The sequence below is a fragment of the Rhipicephalus microplus genome, chromosome X (genome assembly GCF_043290135.1).
Source record: "Rhipicephalus microplus isolate Deutch F79 chromosome X, USDA_Rmic, whole genome shotgun sequence".
Classification (NCBI taxonomy): Eukaryota; Metazoa; Arthropoda; class Arachnida; order Ixodida; family Ixodidae; genus Rhipicephalus; species Rhipicephalus microplus.
This window is the reverse complement of record NC_134710.1, coordinates 507,490,522-507,509,607: the sequence shown is the minus strand read 5'-3', so window position 1 is coordinate 507,509,607 and position 19,086 is coordinate 507,490,522. Positions and strand designations below refer to the sequence as shown.

General features: G+C 48.3%; 1 protein-coding gene, 1 long non-coding RNA gene and 2 other non-coding genes across 16 annotated transcripts in view; 3 read left to right on the top strand and 1 right to left on the bottom strand.

Moving 5' to 3' along the window:
- Positions 1–19,086, bottom strand: part of CAP (Cbl-associated protein) — a 1,014,121-nt gene that overhangs the window by 580,715 nt on the left and 414,320 nt on the right. The window lies entirely within an intron of this gene.
- LOC142776774 (uncharacterized) overlaps positions 1–19,086 on the top strand; it is a 96,424-nt gene that overhangs the window by 38,021 nt on the left and 39,317 nt on the right. The gene's annotated exons all lie outside the window — the stretch shown is intronic.
- On the top strand, positions 10,699–10,771 carry TRNAT-CGU (transfer RNA threonine (anticodon CGU)). The gene has a single exon. It is a non-coding gene; the product is annotated as a tRNA-Thr (tRNA).
- On the top strand, positions 12,523–12,595 carry TRNAT-CGU (transfer RNA threonine (anticodon CGU)). Its single transcript has one exon. It is a non-coding gene; the product is annotated as a tRNA-Thr (tRNA).

Genomic DNA, 19,086 nt, shown 5'->3' with positions numbered 1-19,086 from the left:
TACGTGATACCAACCATTTCATTAGGATAATGAAAGATCTAACACTCCCTAAGGGTGCCTTCCTAGTAACTCTTGATGTAACTTCCCTTTACACCAATATTTCACACAGTGATGACATCAAAGCATTAGCAGAGTTCTATAGTTTATATAAATTTGATGACTCACCAAACCCAATGGTCATTGAAATCCTTGCTAGGTTGGTACTTCAACTCAACAGCTTCGAGTTTTGTAACACACACTACTTACAAATTAATGGCACCGCTATGGGGACTCTTATGGCGCCTAACTACGCAAACATCTTTATGAATGACCTTGAAACTAAGTTTCTATCAACCCAGAAAATTAAGTCACTTCTCTGCAGACGCTTCCTCGATGATATTTTTATTATTTGGACGGACACACAAGACAGCCTAATTAACTTTACAGAATCGTTCAACGAAGCTCATCTAGACATAACATTCACCTATGCATACTCAACAACTGAAATAAATTTTCTGGCGCTCACGTAATAGTAAAAGACAGGTCATTAGCTACTAACGTTTACAAAAAGCCTACAAACAGGCAGCAATACCTTCATTTCGACCACTGTCACCCTCGTCACTGCAAGACATCCATCCCATACTCTCTGGCTAACCGATTCAAAAGAATTTGCTCCCGTCCCGAAGACTTTGAGGCCAACGCAGAAAACTTGCCCAAGGTACTTTCAAAGCCACATTATCCTCTCTCTATAGACAACGATGTCATACATAAAGCGGCAAACCTAGATCACCAGCAGCTACGTGACCAGCAGAAAACATTTAAACAAGAGGGACCAAAAACTTGGTTTTAACGTTTAGTAGCGACTCCCCTAACGTAAACTAAATTCTAAAGAGACACTTCAACATCTTACAAGAGAGTGAACGGCTAACAAAAGCTTTCCCTTCTTCTCCACGAGTGGTATATAGAAGCCCCGAAAACATCAAAGATTATCTTGTGCGGTCAAAAACCGATAAGACATCTATAACAGGATGTCAGCCATGCGGCAAGGCCTGCTGCAAGGCCTGCTGCAAACACATACAGTTAACCAACGTTGCTGAAAGCACACATTCCAATTTCAACTACTCCATTATTCAAACCTAAACTGTGACAGCTCTAATCTCATATACCTTCTCGAATGCGGAATATGCGGTATTCTAGGACACATTGACACAGCCTTCCGCGTCCGCTTCAACAACCACCGTTCGCATATTCATTCGCTTCCGGATTTGCCTCAGTTTCGGCTTATTACCTTCGCAAACTACCAATTTGTTTCCATCAAAGTTACGCCCCTACAAAGTGGTTTCTCCAGCACAAGAAAAATGAACTGCGTGAATCATATATGATTCCAATAAATACAATAAAAGCCGGTCTAAATATCACTCCAGGCATGCTTTTTTCAATTTGCGCTCTGGAAGACTCAAGATAATACGCATCCTAGCCAAACGTTTATTTTTCTGTCCTTTTCTTTTTGTTTGTATCACACGGAACACGTGTTAGGGCGTGCGTCATAGACACGCTCCTTCCGAGAAAGGTGGGAAACTCTCGAAGAATCCTCAAACCACCACTCCCTCTACGAAATCATCACATATTCGACCCCAGGGGTAAAAATGTGAAAAACAACCTCCATTATTTTTTAAACATCCTAGAGCCACAGACTGGAGATCGTAGCTTCTTGGCATGTGCCTATCATACACGTTTCTTCTTTTTTGCAAAGCTTTCACACGCGTAACCCTTTGTTATTTGTATTTTCTCTTTTTATGTTTTATATTATTTTTTAAAGTGTTTACCGCATCGTTCAGACGTGGCCCACCTCCCCAGGCTTCAGGAAGCAACTAAGGAGGGGGTTGGGAGAACCAGTGGAACGCGACAGCGACAATTATCGCAAAGTTTGTACTTTGGTGTGCTTTTCAAGCTGAGGGGTGAGGGGGAGCTGATGGGGTGTTAGCCTGAGGAGTGGAAGTTCACAATGTATCACTTGAATGTGCTTAACTTTGCCACCTGAGCCAAGTAGTCGCCTGGTCCCAAAACATTTAGCTTGATGCTATGTTGTTTGCCACTCGTTTGTGTGCGCATTTTAATATTTTACATTATTTTTATTTTTTGCACAAAATACCCGTGCTATGAGTAGGTGGAAGTCTGCACACGCACATGTGCACGTGGTCGTTGGACCGCCTTTTAGTATGGACATATTCAGTATATGATGGGTTGTTTGGCCACTCGTTTAAATGTGCGCCTTTTTTTATTTATTTTAATTTTTTTATTCTTTTTGTTTTTATTTTTAAATTTCTAACGAAATACACGTGTTATGCGTAGGTATGCACACGCACCCGTGATCTTTTGACTACTTGTTTGACCACTGGTTTGTGTTGTTACTTCATTTCTATTGTTCTTTCTGTTTTCTCTCTCTCTTTCTCTCTCCATGCTGGACGATTGCATAAAAGCGCATCAGATCTCAACTAAAAATTTTGTCTGATGAAGATTAGTCTCCGATTGAAACGTCCCCAATAAACAGTTTTTTAGAAGCGTATACTTATTTTTCTATATATATAGGACTTAAGTTAGCATTTAAAGCAACAGTGGTAGCCTTGATATCAGTTGTAGCAGACAAAGGCGGTGATTCTGCGTGAAGAGGAACCAGCGAGAAAGGCTCGCTGTCAGCGAAGCAGCTCACAGCAGTGCCCTGGGGCAGCATCATTGGCGAAAAAGTTGGGTTCAAGGCGGTGACCAAAGCTTTACCGTCGTTAAACCGCACAAGGCCGGGTGCAATAGTAACCCCGCAGGTTTGGAGCGAACTTATGCAGCTATGAACACGTTACCGTTAACTATTGTATCCGAAGCGATAGCGAGAATTCAATCATCTCCTGGCAAAATGAAACAATCAGCAGCAGCAACGAAACGGAACCTGTATGGATCTGTCAGCGGCACTCGAGTTCGCACAGCTGAATTCTCCGGCAGCGTCTCATTCTCTGGTAGCGTCTTCTTCTCCGGCAGCGTCCCCGTGCTTGCTCGGGAAACGCTGCACTGCGTTAACGTGGACTCCGATCCCTGAGCGCGTCCACTCGGCGTGGTTGCCCATTGGTTCAACGAACATTCAAAAAGCAAAAAAGTGAGCCTTCGAGCCGGGACCGCATAGCAACGCATCGCCAGAGAGAGGAGAACGAGCCGAGATTCGAGCCGGGACCGCAAAGCAACGCATCGCAGAGCGAGCCGAGACGCGAGTGGCGTCGGACGTATCCGATCGAGCTCCTGCACCGAGTCCAGTTTCCTTATGCATGTAACCACTGCCGATTCACCTGTAACTTAGCACAATACAGTTTTTCTTAAAATTTGAGCCTTGCCTTGACTGCATTCATTCGGACATCGCTGACATGGCGCAGTCGACAGGATGTGCATCGACCGAGCTGCATGCGGAGGAGGAAACGACGCCACGAGAAGGAGCGACGCCACGCCGTACATCGTCTCGGGACTCCGAAACGACCATCGTCGAAAGCGTGTTCCCGACCCTCGACCACAGCACGATGGCCAATGCAAAGAAAAAGCAACTCGTCGACGAGCTGAGAGCACAAGGTCTACGGTGCTCCGGACGAAAGGACGAGCTCATCGCAAGAATCATCTGCGACAACATCACTCGCCAAGCCCTAGAGCCGACGGACTCGTCAACGAAGGACCAGGCTGCCTACGACGACGACAGGCAGGCGCACCTGGAGACACTGTCCGCCGACAACGCGAGGCTTGTGCTGAACTGAGCAGCCTGCGAGCCCAGCTTAACCGTGCGACCAGGAGTTAACATGATACACTGCACGAAGCCCATCAGAACGCTTCACTGCCAACGGAACGGGTGACGACTCCGAACCTTGGGCTGCAGAATTCCGTCCCTGCTGACATAACGATGTCCTCGGGTTCGACGTGGCCACCGTCACTGAATGATGGCACCAACCAAGACGCGGCACGCTCCGCCGCGCCGACCATTTCAACGCACAAGAGAGAACCTTCCATGGTCCAAATCCTCGCCGCGCTCGTGAACACACAAGCTCTGCTCGCCAACAAGCTGTCTAGAGGTCCACCGACGACGAGCCCGATCCAGATTCATTCCACAAGCGACACGTCATCCTCAATCCCCTTGTTCGATGGGACGCCGCAACAATGTGCTCACGAATGGATTACGCAAGTGGAGAGAATCACAGCGCTCGCCCACTGGACGCCATCGCTGACGTTGGTGACAGCAGCAAGCCGCTTGACGGGATCTGCCAAGGATTGGCACAGCGCCTACGGCTCACAGTATGACACCTGAGAGCAATGGAAGGAAGCGCTCATTCTCCAATTCAAACGAAAGCTGACATTGCAGGAGTTCCTCGAACTGCAGACGAAGCGACACCTTCAGAGCCACGAGACCATCGTCGAGTACATGTACTCAAAGAACGCCATTCTGAACAAGGCGCCGTACCGTTTAGCAGAGGAAGAACGAATTTCCCTCATTATCAGCTGCATCGAGGACAACACATGGGCCAACCCACTCGCAGCGCAGCTGTGTGGCACAGTAACCGAACTCATTGACAGAGCGGCTTTGATCGACGCGAGGCGTCGCACGACCGTGTGTGCCGAGAACGACAAGAAACCGTCATCGTCTACAGCGAGCCGTGGTCAGGGTTCGAACCAGCGGGTGCCAGCCATCAGCTCTGCCAACTTGCCGAAGGCCAACCCGTGCAGTGATTTCTCGGGAGCTCCACACCCGCGGCCCATCTCTGCTCGTTCGTGCTTCAACTGCGGCGACATCGGTCACCTGTCCCGTGATTGTAGAAAGCAAAAAACGCCAGCAACGATCAGAGTGGACGAGAATCAAGCGAAGAGGGACAATAGCAGCCACGAAACAGAGACTACGTCACCTATGCAAGTGAACTGTTTTTTGCATTCGACGGGCGGCACATTACCAATAGTGTCCGGTACTGCTAACAACCGACGCGTCCGCGTGTGCATTGACAGTGGCGCCAACTTATCCATCATGAGTGCCAATGCCTTGACGGACGACATTCCCACGCACGCATGGGTATCGCACGAGAAAATTGAAGTTCTCAACCGCAGCATATGCCCAACTCTCGCTGCAATGCTTGATGTGACACTGGGCACCACGAATGTGCGACTCGAAGACGTCATGGTAACGGAACTGCCCAGCGGCATCGACCTGATTCTGGGATCAGACTGGCGACAAGTCGCGAACGTCGACGTAACGTTTCACACGTCAAACGATGTGACTATCGTTCCAGTCGAGCCCTCCGGAAAATTTTGATCGTCCGAAGTGCCACCCCCGAAACAAGGCACACCACACCGCACCGGGGAAACGCTTATTGCGACGTTCTGCCGGCAATCGGACGAGCGTGTTTCCAAAGACGAAGGGTACGTGCGCCTCAACACGAAATGTCCCGCACACGACGAAGACTTCACGAGTCTAGTCGAAGACGCCACACGGGAGATAACGAAGGATGCCACCGAGGCAGAGAGCGAACAACTTCACGCAATTCTATTGAGGCATCACCAAGCGTTCACTTCCAAAGGCGACACTTTGGGCGTGTGTCCTCACTCCGAACACAGCATCGAACTCAGAGACAATATACCAGTGTCATCGAGGCCGTACACGTGCTCACCGGCTTATCGCAAGTTCATCTGAGAACAGGTGAATGACTACCTCTCTAAGGGCATCATAAGGCCGAGCGAAAGCGAGTACGGTGCCCCAACGATAGTCGTCGACCAACCGCACCACCCGACGACTCCACAAAGAATGGTACACGACTATCGCAAGCTCAACGAGAAAACCATCAACCCTTCTTATCCAATGCCCGTCATGGAAGACGTTATTGACGATGTCATGCGCGACGAATCGGCTCACTTCACTGTGTTGGACGTGAAGACGGCATTTCTGACTATACGAATGAAGCCGAACGACGTACACAAGACCGCATTCGTCACTCCAGACGGAAAGTACGAATACCTTCGAATTGCCTTTGGGTTTCGCAAGGCCCCTCAGACCATGCAAAGAGTCATGCGTCGCACGTTCGATGGCTTACCTAGGACAGCTAAGTACATGGACGATGTCGGGCAGGGAGCCACAACAGTGAGGGAGGTTTTGGATTTGCTGAACGAAGCACTCAGGAGAGTCGTGATCAACGGCTTGAAGATGGATCTCCAGAAATTCCAGTTGATCCAAGACAAAGTATCTTTCCTGGGTTACGTGATCTTCGCCGAAGGACGAACACTGGACGAATCCAGAGTTGCCACTGTCGAGAAGTTCGAGCCCAATCGCAACGCAAAGAAGCTGTACTCCTTCCTGCAGTTCGCTAACCACTACGAAAGTTCATACCGGAGTTTGCAAAGGTCACGCACAAGCTACGGCACCTTCTGGCGAAGGACGTTCCTTTCGTATGGACTGACGCTCATGAAGCAACCGTCAACGCCATAAAACACGCCTTGAAGAACCCGCCGATTTTGGCAAGCTTCCGCCCAGACTGCCCGACTAACGTTCACGTCGACGCTTCGCGAACCGGGCTACGTGCTGTGCTTTCTCAAACTCAAGACGGAAAGGAGCGAATCATAGAGTACGCAAGCAGATCACTAAACGAGCACGATCGTGGTCTACACTCTAATATGCTCGAGTGCATGGCGCTCCACTGGGCGATCACTGAGAAGTTTTCGGCCTACCTGAGAGGAGGCCCTCGCTTTACAGTGTTCACGGACAACTTCAGCTTGTCATAACTCGTCCAGAAGGGAGCCAGCAACCACAGATTTGCGAGGTGGACGCTCGACTTAGCAGAGTACACCTTCGACGTCAAGCACAAGCCAGGACGCCAGAACTCCGCTGCTGACGAACTCTCGAGGCAGTCGAAATCTGCAGAGGCTTTCGACCAAGGCGTTTCGACCCGAGACCTCCACTGCTACGCAATAGTGGTCGGGAAACTCTGTCGCCTACGCGAGTTTCAGGAGAGGGATACTGACTGCAAAAGATTTCGGGAGGAGGCCAAGCACAAATCTTCAGACTACGAGATCGAAAACGACATACTGGTGAAGAAATCTCTCGAGGGAGGACGAGTCCGTCGGAGGGTGATCTTCCCGCTGCCCTCCGAAGCAATGTGATGATCGTTTTCCTCGACAACAACGGCCACCTGGGCGTCGAGAAGACAAGGGACCTGATTCAGCGAAAGTACTGGTGGCCATCGATGAGAAAGACATACGCGAGTATGTCGACTTCTGCCACACGTGCCAGACTATCAACGCCCGCACGACACGGAATGAAGGTTGCCTCATCCCACGCGATATTCCTACTGAGCCAAACGCGGTGATATCCCTGGATCACACGGGTCCGCTAAAGGAGAAGGGAGACCACATCCTCGTGTGTATCGACCACGCCACGAGATACATGGACGCCGTGACCGTACCAACACTTCGTCGACGCACTACCTTGGCTTCATGACAAACCGGTGGATTCCGCGATTTGGAGTTCCCAGCGTCATTATTGTGGACCAAGCCAAGGGATTCGTGAACAAGAAAACCAACCAATTCCATCACAGACTGGGAATCGCTCATCAGAACTCCCCACCGTACTGGCCACAATCAAACGGACTGATTGAGCGAATGGTAGGAACATTGAAACAGGTTCTACGCAAAATGCTAAACTACAAGGACAAATGGCAGAAGGAACTACCCCGAGCAACGCTAGCAATCAACGCCACGAAGCATCGTCACAGTGGCCACAGCCCATTTCGACTCATGCACGGCTACGAACCAAAACTGCCAGGAGAGCTCAACCTCGCCTCAGTCGAGGGAGGCATCGACCAGTCTCATAGACTACACGACTTGGCAAGAGGACGTGCAGAGACAAGACAGAGGCTACTGTAGAGTCAGCGCAGAACAACGGTCTGATACGACAAGAAGCGGCGAACTCCGAGGTTCATAACGGGGGACCTCAACCTGCTTGAGTTGAGCGCTCGAGGCACATTAGACCCTCGCTATGAAGGTCCGATCGAGATAACGGCCCTCGTCGGAGGAAACAGGGCCGAGATCCAAAGAGTACCCCACACACCGGGCATGATCAACCAAAAAATCGTCAACGTGGAGCAGCTTCGTAGATATAAGGAGCCGCTCCTAGAAGTTACGGAACCATCGCCATCGAACGACACGCATGCCTGAGGACAGGCGCAATTTTCGGGAAGGCCGTGTCAGCGGCACTCGAGTTCGCACAGCTGAATTCTCCGGCAGCGTCTCATTATCCGGCAGCGTCCCCGTGCTTGCTCGGGAAACGCTGCACTGCGTTAACGTGGACTCCGAGCCCTGAGCGCGTCCACTCGGCGCGGTTGCCCATTGGTTCAACGAACACTCAAAAAACAAAAAAAGTGAGCCTTCGAGCCGGGACTGCATAGCAACGCATCGCCAGAGAGAGGAGAACGAGCCGAGATTCGAGCTGGGACCGCAGAGCAACGCATCGCAGAGCGAGCCGAGACGCGAGTGGCGTCGGACGTATTCGATCGAGCTCCTGCACCGAGTCCAGTTTCCTTATGCATGTAACCACTGCCGATTCACCTGTAACTTAGCACAATACAGTTTTTCTTAAAATTTGAGCCTTGCCTTGACTGCATTCATTCGGACATCGCTGACAGATCGATATCAGATGAACTCTCAGTAACTGACATATGAATTACTCACTGACGACACGATATAAAAGCTGATGCCGAAGAAAGGAAGCCCCATCCTAAAATGACTGTGTGAGTGCACAAAGGAAGTACAAGAAACTGAATGTGGTGAAGAATGCCATGTATGGAAACGCGGGCTGTACAAACACTTGAAGGCTGAATAGGGACTCCATCTGCGCAACGAAGGGGAGGGCCATCGTATGGCGTCCTATTTCTTTTTTCAAGCGGGCAGAAAAGTCTGCAAGAATCGCGGAAAGTGGTGCGTCTGTGTGTACCAGTGCGTCTGTCTGTATACCTTCAACATACACCAATAAAACATTTGATGGGTGGTCTGGAGAAGTTTGGCACAGTTGGAAAGATGCAGCTTTCCCTCCCGAAGCTGCACTATTTAGTTTTTCAGTTGGCGGTCAGGAATCAAAGTAGAAGGTCGAAGAGGAGAGGAGGAACGCTGCATCGGCAACGGTGAGCGACGACGTGAGAAACGGGAACTGCCAAGTGAGCCAAAGTTCTGCGGAGACGGCGACCGACATGTGCTGTTCTGATACAGTCGGTGATAGGGTGGTCCAGTGGGGTAGAAGTCGTCCCGTTCAAAGTCATTGTACCTTCGTCTTTCGTCTTGCTGACGGCGTCGGCTAAACCTTGAAATATGACCACGAATGCCGCAATAGAAGCAAGTCGGTCATGTAGCGCGCCAGGTGTTGTAAGGCGGGGAAGATGGTCGCGGTGCGAGTGAGTTGAGCGAACCATGCACTTAGGGCGCTGGTAGCTGCATTGGGCTTTGCTGGGGTGCAGGTGTCCTAGCAGCATCCTGAGCATAAGTTGGCATGGTAACAGGATATGAACTCGGAATAGGTGTGACAGTAATCGAGGCCAGGCTTTGCTGGAACGCAGGTGTCGTTGCAGCAATGTGAGCATAACTTGGTATGGACATGGGATGTGAGCTCGGAATTGGTGTGCCAGTGATCAAGACCAGTTTCTCTCTCATGACGTCACGTAAACTAGTAGCAGGTTGCGTCGTTCCAATATCAAGGTGGCGAGGTGAAGCCTGTGCATGAAGTTCCTCGCGTATGATAGAGCGGATCAATGCACGCAGCTCTGTTGTGTCATGACTCGAGCTCAGATCAGACATATCAGGTTGCATCCGAGTGGTTTGAAGCTCAAGGCGCTGACAGGTAGCTACAACATCGGTTATGGTCTGGGGACTCTGCACTACAAGCGCATTAAAAGCGACAGTCGCAATGCCTTTTAGCAGGTGGCGCAACGGGTCGTTTTTCGCCATATAGTTGTCGATGCGGTGGCAAAGGGTGAGAACATCTTCAATGTAAGAAGTGTACGACTCGCCGGGGCGTTGAACACGTGCACCAAGCCTCTGTTTGGCGATATCCTAGCGCACTGACGGGTCTGCGAAAATCTGGCGGAGCTGGCGTGTAAAGGCGGGTCATGTCGAAAAATTTGTAGCGTTGTTGAAAAACCAAGTTTTTGCGAATCCGCTCAAGTAGAATGCAATGTGAATGAGTTTCGCAGGCTCATCCCAGTTGTTGGTGGCACACACGCGGTCATACTCCTCGAGCCAGTCTTCAACGTCCTCACCCGAAAGCTCGGCGAACAGCGGAGGATCCTTTTGAGGGCTGGTGACCAGGTCAGAAGGGTTTCTTGGCGGTGGGAGCGGTGGCGAAGCTGGCGTGCTGAGTTGGTCGGCTTGCGACATTACCGAACCCAGGTCCTTAAGCAGCGGTCTGAACAGAGCTCCAGGGATGTGTTCAAGAAGACGCTGGGGGTGTCCGAGAGCGCGAAAGGACGCAGGAATCGGGCAGCACTCACCACCACTTGTAAGATGGCGACCAGTACCCTCAAGACTCTTCTTTATTGTCTCGAGTGTGTGCCCCACAACCCACACTGGAGTGGTGATGATGAGTATTTCCAGATAAAAAGATGTGCTCACAATATATATATATATATATATAATTGACAGATAAACCCAAAAAAAGTGGACGGAGGGAGGGCCGCTGTGATAGCTCAGTGGTTAGAGCATCGAACGCGTAATTCGAAGGTCGTAGGTTCGATTCCTGCTCACAGTTGGTAATTTTTTCATCCACTTTTCTTTCTTCTTATTTACATTTCATTGGTTTTAATAACTTCCCCTGTACATTCCTTGGCATTACTGTCTGTTATATCTCATTAATATAGTGTTAAAACACGGAAAAACGAGCCCTTAGGTATACACTTCTTTCCCTTATTTCATTGAACGAGGGTCTCGTACTGGCAGACTTGGTGTGTTTAGGTTGTATAAGAGGGACAATTAATCAGCTGCCCGCTCATAATAAGTTCACGTGCTACGTGACGCCAAACATCCGCATAAGAGTGTTTTCACACTCGTTGTTTGGCTTATAGATGGCGCTGACTGTCGCTCCTACTTCTAAATTCACAGATAAACCCAAAAAAAGTGGATGGAGGGAGGGCCGCTGGGATAGCTCAGTGGTTAGAGCATCGAACGCGTAATTCGAAGGTCGTAGGTTCGATTCCTGCTCACAGTTGGTAATTTTTTCATCCACTTTTCTTTCTTCTTATCTACATTCCATTGGTTTTAATAACTTCCCCTGTACATTCCTTGGCATTACTGTCTGTTATATCTCATTAATATTGTGTTAAAACACGGAAAAACGAGCCCTTAGGTATACACTTCTTTCCCTTATTTCATTGAACGAGGGTCTCGTACTGGCAGACTTGGTGTGTTTAGGTTGTATAAGAGGGACAATTAATCAGCTGCCCGCTCATAATAGGTTCACGTGCTACGTGACGCCAAACATTCGCATAAGAGTGTTTTCACACTCGTTGTTTGGCTTATAGATGGCGCTGACTGTCGCTCCTACTTCTAAATTCACAGATAAACCCAAAAAAAGTGGATGGAGGGAGGGCCGCTGGGATAGCTCAGTGGTTAGAGCATCGAACGCGTAATTCGAAGGTCGTAGGTTCGATTCCTGCTCACAGTTGGTAATTTTTTCATCCACTTTTCTTTCTTCTTATCTACATTCCATTGGTTTTAATAACTTCCCCTGTACATTCCTTGGCATTACTGTCTGTTATATCTCATTAATATTGTGTTAAAACACGGAAAAACGAGCCCTTAGGTATACACTTCTTTCCCTTATTTCATTGAACGAGGGTCTCGTACTGGCAGACTTGGTGTGTTTAGGTTGTATAAGAGGGACAGTTAATCAGCTGCCCGTTCATAATAAGTTCACGTGCTACGTGACGCCAAACATCCGCATAAGAGTGTTTTCACACTCGTTTTTTGGCTTATAGATGGCGCTGACTGTCGCTCCTACTTCTAAATTCACAGATAAACCCAAAAAAAGTGGATGGAGGGAGGGCCGCTGTGATAGCTCAGTGGTTTGAGCATCGAACGCGTAATTCGAAGGTCGTAGGTTCGATTCCTGCTCACAGTTGGTAATTTTTTCATCCACTTTTCTTTCTTCTTATTTACATTCCATTGGTTTTAATAACTTCCCCTGTACATTCCTTGGCATTACTGTCTGTTATATTTCATTAATATTGTGTTAAAACACGGAAAAACGAGCCCTTAGGTATACACTTCTTTCCCTTATTTCATTGAACGAGGGTCTCGTACTGGCAGACTTGGTGTGTTTAGGTTGTATAAGAGGGACAATTAATCAGCTGCCCGCTCATAATAAGTTCACGTGCTACGTGACGCCAAACATCCGCATAAGAGTGTTTTCACACTCGTTGTTTGGCTTATAGATGGTGCTGACTGTCGCTCCTACTTCTAAATTCACAGATAAACCCCAAAAAAGTGGATGGAGGGAGGGCCGCTGTGATAGCTCAGTGGTTAGAGCATCGAACGCGTAATTCGAAGGTCGTAGGTTCAATTCCTGCTCACAGTTGGTAATTTTTTCACCCACTTTTCTTTCTTCTTATTTACATTCCATTGGTTTTAATAACTTCTCCTGTATATTCCTTGGCATTACTGTCTGTTATATCTCATTAATATTGTGTTAAAACACGGAAAAACGAGCCCTTAGGTATACACTTCTTTCCCTTATATATATATATATATATATATATATATATATATATATATATATATATATATGTAGCAACAATGCCAGAATTACCCGCTCGTTTCCGGCGGCTCTCCGTCGCTCCTTTCTAGTTCCTCTCCTTCTTCTGCTTCTTGTTGTCTGTTGCTACCTCGTTCGCCCGCTTGTCTTTTTCTCTCTCTCTTTTTTTGGAGGGTCTTTAAACTGTGAGGGCGACCCTCTGCTACGGGAACTTGTATCATTTCACTTACATCCTCCGAAGAAGGCTGGTCCACCAGCCGAAACTGTTAGGATTAAATAAATATTTTATTGTTTTGTTTCCTATACTGCACTATTCTCGAAGTTTATAACTTTTATTACGGTAGCCGGAAGAAACTCTGATCATCTATTTCATCTATATATATATGTATATATATATGTATATAAGGAACTGTACAGGCACGCAGTCGTCTTCGCATTGCCGTGCTGGTTGCACATGAGGCCCCAGCCCCACTACTGCTGATAATCACACTCGGCCATTACTGTGATTTAGTGAAGCCTCCTACAATGTGTCTGGTGGACGATGTGGGGGGGGGGCACTGGAGTTGGAAAAACGGTAGGACCTAGTGCTTTGCAGATGGCGTCTGGTGGACGACACTGACTCATCGCTGAGGTCTGTCCCGGCCAAGGTGCGTTTGTGTTCGATGATCTGCCAGAACTGGATCTGGTGGACGAGGCTAGCTAATCGCTGTGGCCGATCATGGTCACGCAGTGACTTGGTTGGCGATGTACCGAGCATAATTCCGGCGGACGGCGTTGCCTATGGCATGGTGGTTGGTGTTTTGTTCACCGCGACCTATTCTTCGGACTGCGCCATTGTAAAGGAACTTCACAGAGACATATATGATCGGCTGTTCTATTCTCTTCGTCTTCTGGTCCAAGCTCCGCTATAGCTGCTCATCATCACAATATATATATATATATATATATATATATATATATATATATATATATATATATATATATATATATATATATATATATATATATTTGTTTATATATATAGCAGGCAGGCAATCCGGGACGTCCGATAGTATCCAGTAACAGCACATCAACAGAAAATATATCAGAATTCATCAATACCTTCAAAAATCATCCCCCCAAATTTTTCCTATTACCTAAAGGACACAAACCACTTGATCTGCGAAACTTGAAGTATCGATACTCCAGGCGTTAGTTTTCTGGTGACCATGGACGTCTGCTCACTGTAAAATCTGACTCATCAACTGGTGTAAGTGCCGAGGTACTGTTTACACTTCTTGAACTTGTACTAAATTATAACCATTTTGAGTTCAATGGCAAGCATTTCCTTCAGGTCAGTGGCACTGCAATGGGCACGAAAATGGCCCCAAACTTCGCGAGCACCTTTATGGCTTCACTTGAAATCCCAATCATTGAGGGACGCACCTTGAAACCTTTCTACTACAGAAGATACTTAGACGATATTTTTATGATAAGGAACCACGATGAAAGAAGTCTTTTCCGCTTCATAGAAGATTTTAAATGTGCCACTCGTCAGTTAAATTCACGCACAAAATTTCCAAAACTAGCATTAACTTCTTGGACGTCACTGTCACGGTCGAAAATGACCGCTTGTCAACAAACCTTTACAAAAAGCCTACAGACCATCAGATGTACCTACATTTCAACAGCAGCCACCCAAAGCATTACAAAACGGGTATTCTATATTCTCAGGCCTACCGGTACCCAATAGTATGCACCGATATGCGGGAATTCGACAGAAACGCCGAACACCTAAAGCATTCCTTATTGAAACCAAATTATCTGGAAGACATTATTGACGATGCCCTACTATGTGCTTGAAACGTGCACAGGAATGATATAATTAAGGGACCAAACAGAATATCTAAAACGACTTCCCAAACGAAACTTGTACTAACTTACTCCTCATCAGCGCCACGAATCAACAACATACTTTCCTGCCATTTCAAATATTCAGGCAAAGCAAACGACTAACTTCAATTTTCGCGAAGCCAGCTCACGTGGTGTACCGCAGGGATAAAAATCTGAAAGACATTCTTGTCAGAGCAAAAACAAACACCCCCAAATTTCATTCAGGGTGCCATCCTTGCGGAAAAGCTCAATGCAAGGTATGCCCACAGATGGTCACAACACGTGAATCTCGGTATTCTCGGATTTCAAATTCTGCATAACTAAAAGCCTTAATTGTGACTGCAGTAACGTAATATACATGCTACATTGTAACATCTTCGGACAAGAATATATCGGCCAAACAGACACGCCATTTCGGCTGCGGTTCAATAATCACCGGTACCACGCCACTTCTCTGCCGAAGCTACCTTTATCTAGACATTTGCGCCTGCCAAAGCAAAGTTTTGAAAATATCAGCGTAATTCTTATGCTGTCCAGTTTCTCAAACAGGCGCGAGGGCAAACAGCGTAAGGCATATTTTATTTTCAAATTTATAACATTAGTAGCCGGCATCAACGAGGACCCTGGAAGACTACCCTGCCTCCGAGAAGTAAGCCAGGAGGAAAATGGTGAGAAAGATTGATAGCTGGAAACCATAGGTGTACGTGTGCACTGTCCTTTCTTGTTTTTTTGTTCTTTTCTTTTTTTCTTTTTTTCACATGCACATACAAAGTGTTTCTGTTCGCCTACCACTTGATGACCACTGAAGGGAAACGGACAAAGATGAAAGGTAAAGAGCCGACCGACCTCTTAAGGGGAAACCCTTTCCTTACGCACGCTGTCACGGACCCCTCCCGCCACCGCGGCGACAATCTTGGGTGGCCCGACACACGTCGAGAACTGACCAGCACGGAATAAGAACAGGATGTGGACGTACGCCGACATTTGGTTTCGTTCTCAGTGTTCACAGCGGTTCTTCCTTTTTTCTTCTTTTTTTTCTTTTCGTCTTTTTTCACCTCTTTTTTCTTTCTTTCTTTCTTTTTTTTAATTCTCTCTCACTCTCGCAAACATCTTTCAAGGCAAGAGGGACGCGGCAGCAACGAAATTTGGAAGTTCATGTTAGTATAACTCATCCCCTGATGAAGGGAGGACTCTCCCGAAACTGTTGGGAAATAAATATATTTGTCCTTGTTGACAACGCTTCCGTTGTGCCATATCCCATACCTTCACGAAGACTAACTGGCCCATTGAATTATTACTCCCTCTGACCTGAACCATGACTGCCAGTGCATAATCAACGGAGCGTTTGTCGCGGAGATTTCCAAATTACCCTACGAAGTGTGCCGTCATCGGGGAATCCATCATGCGGTACGTCCACACGAACTTCAGTCCGAACGACTCAATGACGCCGTGCTTCGTCTCTTATGGCGGTGCTGTGTTTTCGAATATTCCGGTGCTACTTGAGTACCTACCTTACTGGGTGGACACGTTGTTTCTGCATGTGGGCCCCACGGACATCCTGAAGACTAGCTCTTCAAGATCACTGGATTTGTTGAGGGAGGCATTGAAACGAATGAGGCAGATGCGCCCGAACATCAAGACACTGCGTCTTAGTCTGCCACTACCTCGCGCACCCAATCGCCGACGGCGGGACTCGAACTGGCGATGAATGAATCGGTTTAATATGTAGGTACAACGATTCAGCAGAAAGGCCCGCCGTCTATGCCACTACGGGTTGGTGGGAGCAGGCGTGTAATACGTTGAACATGGTTTCTCAAAACTCCCGCTGAGCCGCTTCCTGGCTGCTGACGGCTTACATGCAAGCTTCGAGGGAGTCACGCCGCTGGCACAGCACACGAGGGTGCAGCTGCGATGGACCTCGGTGGCATAGAGATCGGCGGCAATCGCTTGCACGGACAACTCCAGTGCCAAGCCCCATAGACAACAAGGAGCCGAGCGACACACAGAGCCATCCAGGGCCCCAGCAGTGACGATGACGCCACCACCACCAGCGAGGCCAGCGAGCCAGCGAGTCCCACAAGTGAGTCAGAGATCGGCGGCAACTGCTTGCACGGCAAACTCCAGTGCCAAACCCACTCAACAACAGGGAGCCGAGGGACACAAAGAGCCATCCAGGGTCCCAGCAGTGACGACGTCGCCACTCCCACCAGCGAGGCCTTACAACACCAAGCGGACGAATGTGGTGAAGACCAAGGCGGCGGCCTCAAAATGACACGGGGAAACAAAAGGTACGGGCAGTCTTAAACACGCATGGTCCCATTCATTTATATCGATTAGGAAAATCATTGAAAAACGGGTGCAATACGAAAAACACGCGGAACAACTAACAAAATATCTTTCTCACGAAATTGCACCTAAAGACCTCCGCCTAGCCTGGAACCCCTCAAAGTCTACACTAAGTGAAGCAGAAAGGGGGAAGTGGGAAAAATATTACTAGAAGCGTCCTTGCAACTTACTCTTTTCGTTGCGGACCATAGTGTGCGTAAGGCCGCCAAATACAGTGTCATGCAGAAATCGGTATCTAATCTCGGAGAGCATGAGGTAAGAGAAGTGGGAAGATATGAACTAAAGAAGAGAGGCGAAATTTCAGTAGTAAAAGGTAGAAAATTCAATCGGGACTGCAGAAGCTCCACTGCTATGCAACAGAAAAATAGGAATGAGTCCGTACAAGAACGCCAGTGACCACCTGTACCACAACCCAACTTTGAGGAGAAAAATGGGAACTCGAAACTACAGTGTAATCCTAATCAAAACAGCCTTACTCTCGAATATGACGCTGACATTGCCGTGTTACGTGATAGCCAAGAGCAGCCAAAAACTTATGAGAAAAATGTCCTCAATCTGTCCAACGCAACGCTCACACCCATTCAGCAACAACTTTTGTCGAGAGGCTTAACCTTTCGTCCATGATCCGGTAGATTCAATGAATTTGAACTGTACAGAGACCTCGATAAGTTTGCGCGTAATCTCCGCCTCCGTGAATACTTTCATGATCGCAAGGACTGTACGGACGAGAATAGATTGATTGGTGGTGACAAATCATGGTGTCCAGGTGAGCAGAGGGACAAACACCTCGATATGTATATATCAGCAGTTCAAAAAGATATCTTCAGAGCGTATGCAAAAAATCGGCCATCTCGAAACAACATATCAAGTCAGAACGAAGGGCACTCGATCAACTACGAAAAAACACTGAAATTACCATCAAATCGGCCGATACAGGGGGCTGCATAGTAATTCTAAACATGTTGGACTTAAAGGAAGGGAAACGACAACTATCAGACACAAAATTCTACAAAGAACATCTTACGGACCCGACTCCCGAATTCGAAAGGGAGATAAAAGTAACTCTAAATAATCTCCGCCGGGACGAGAAAATTACCGGAAAAATGTTAAAAGCAATGTTACCGGCCCATCCTGTTCCCGGTCGATTCTGTTTGCTCCCAAAAATACAAAAGGCAGGCTATCGGGGATGTACGATAGTATCCAGTATGATATGTCCGGGGAGGGGTTGAGGCTGCCACCCAGGATCCGGTGAAGGTCGACTCTTGCGACGGAAGCAGCAAGTAGAAGATGCGTTTAATTTACATATTTGCAAGAGAAGTACATTGCAACGAGAGCGTACAGACGCGCCTTTCCATCGCAAGGGCCCAGAGCGCACTCGAGACGAGCGGGCCAGCGAAGTCTAGAGAGAGAGAGCTCCGACCGCACACGCGACGCGCTTTTTATACCCCTCGTCCGTGCACGGGCATCTTCTCAGTCGCAGGGTGTGTGTCCTAGCGACACTGATGTGCGTTTCCTGTGGCACACACAGACGCCTCCCGCGTTCCTGGAGGACGCGGACAGCGTTTGACCGTTACGCCGATGAGTGTCCCTTGCAAACCACCTGCTTGCTGTGCCGGTCATAACAGCCCGTCCGCCGCCCGAAGAGGTCACGGAAGGGCTACAGTGGCGCTGCTCCCTGAAGTGGCCGTTGTGCTTCTTCTCGGGTGTTTCACTGATTGTCAACCACTACCCATGCACGCACACCACACAGCACAGCACACCTTTGCATAGCACAGCACAAAGCAGATCGCCCAACCAGCGCATTTCGGCGTCGCCACGATCCACCGCACACCCACACACCTTGGAATGGCAACCACACTCGGGGCGCAACGCCCACTTGGTCACAACATGGGACCGTCAACATCCGCAGAGTCCCAGTCGCCGTTGCCTGGTTTCACCATAGTCGGTCGTGTTACACGGCGCTAAATGAAGGCCGCCGTCTTCAGAGGCTGTTTTTCAGAGGTAGATGAGCATCTGCCCTACTCTGTTGAAATGCTGCCCCTTTCTAATTACGCCGTGTCGGTCTTGCTTGTTCTCCTAGATTTTCTATATTTTAT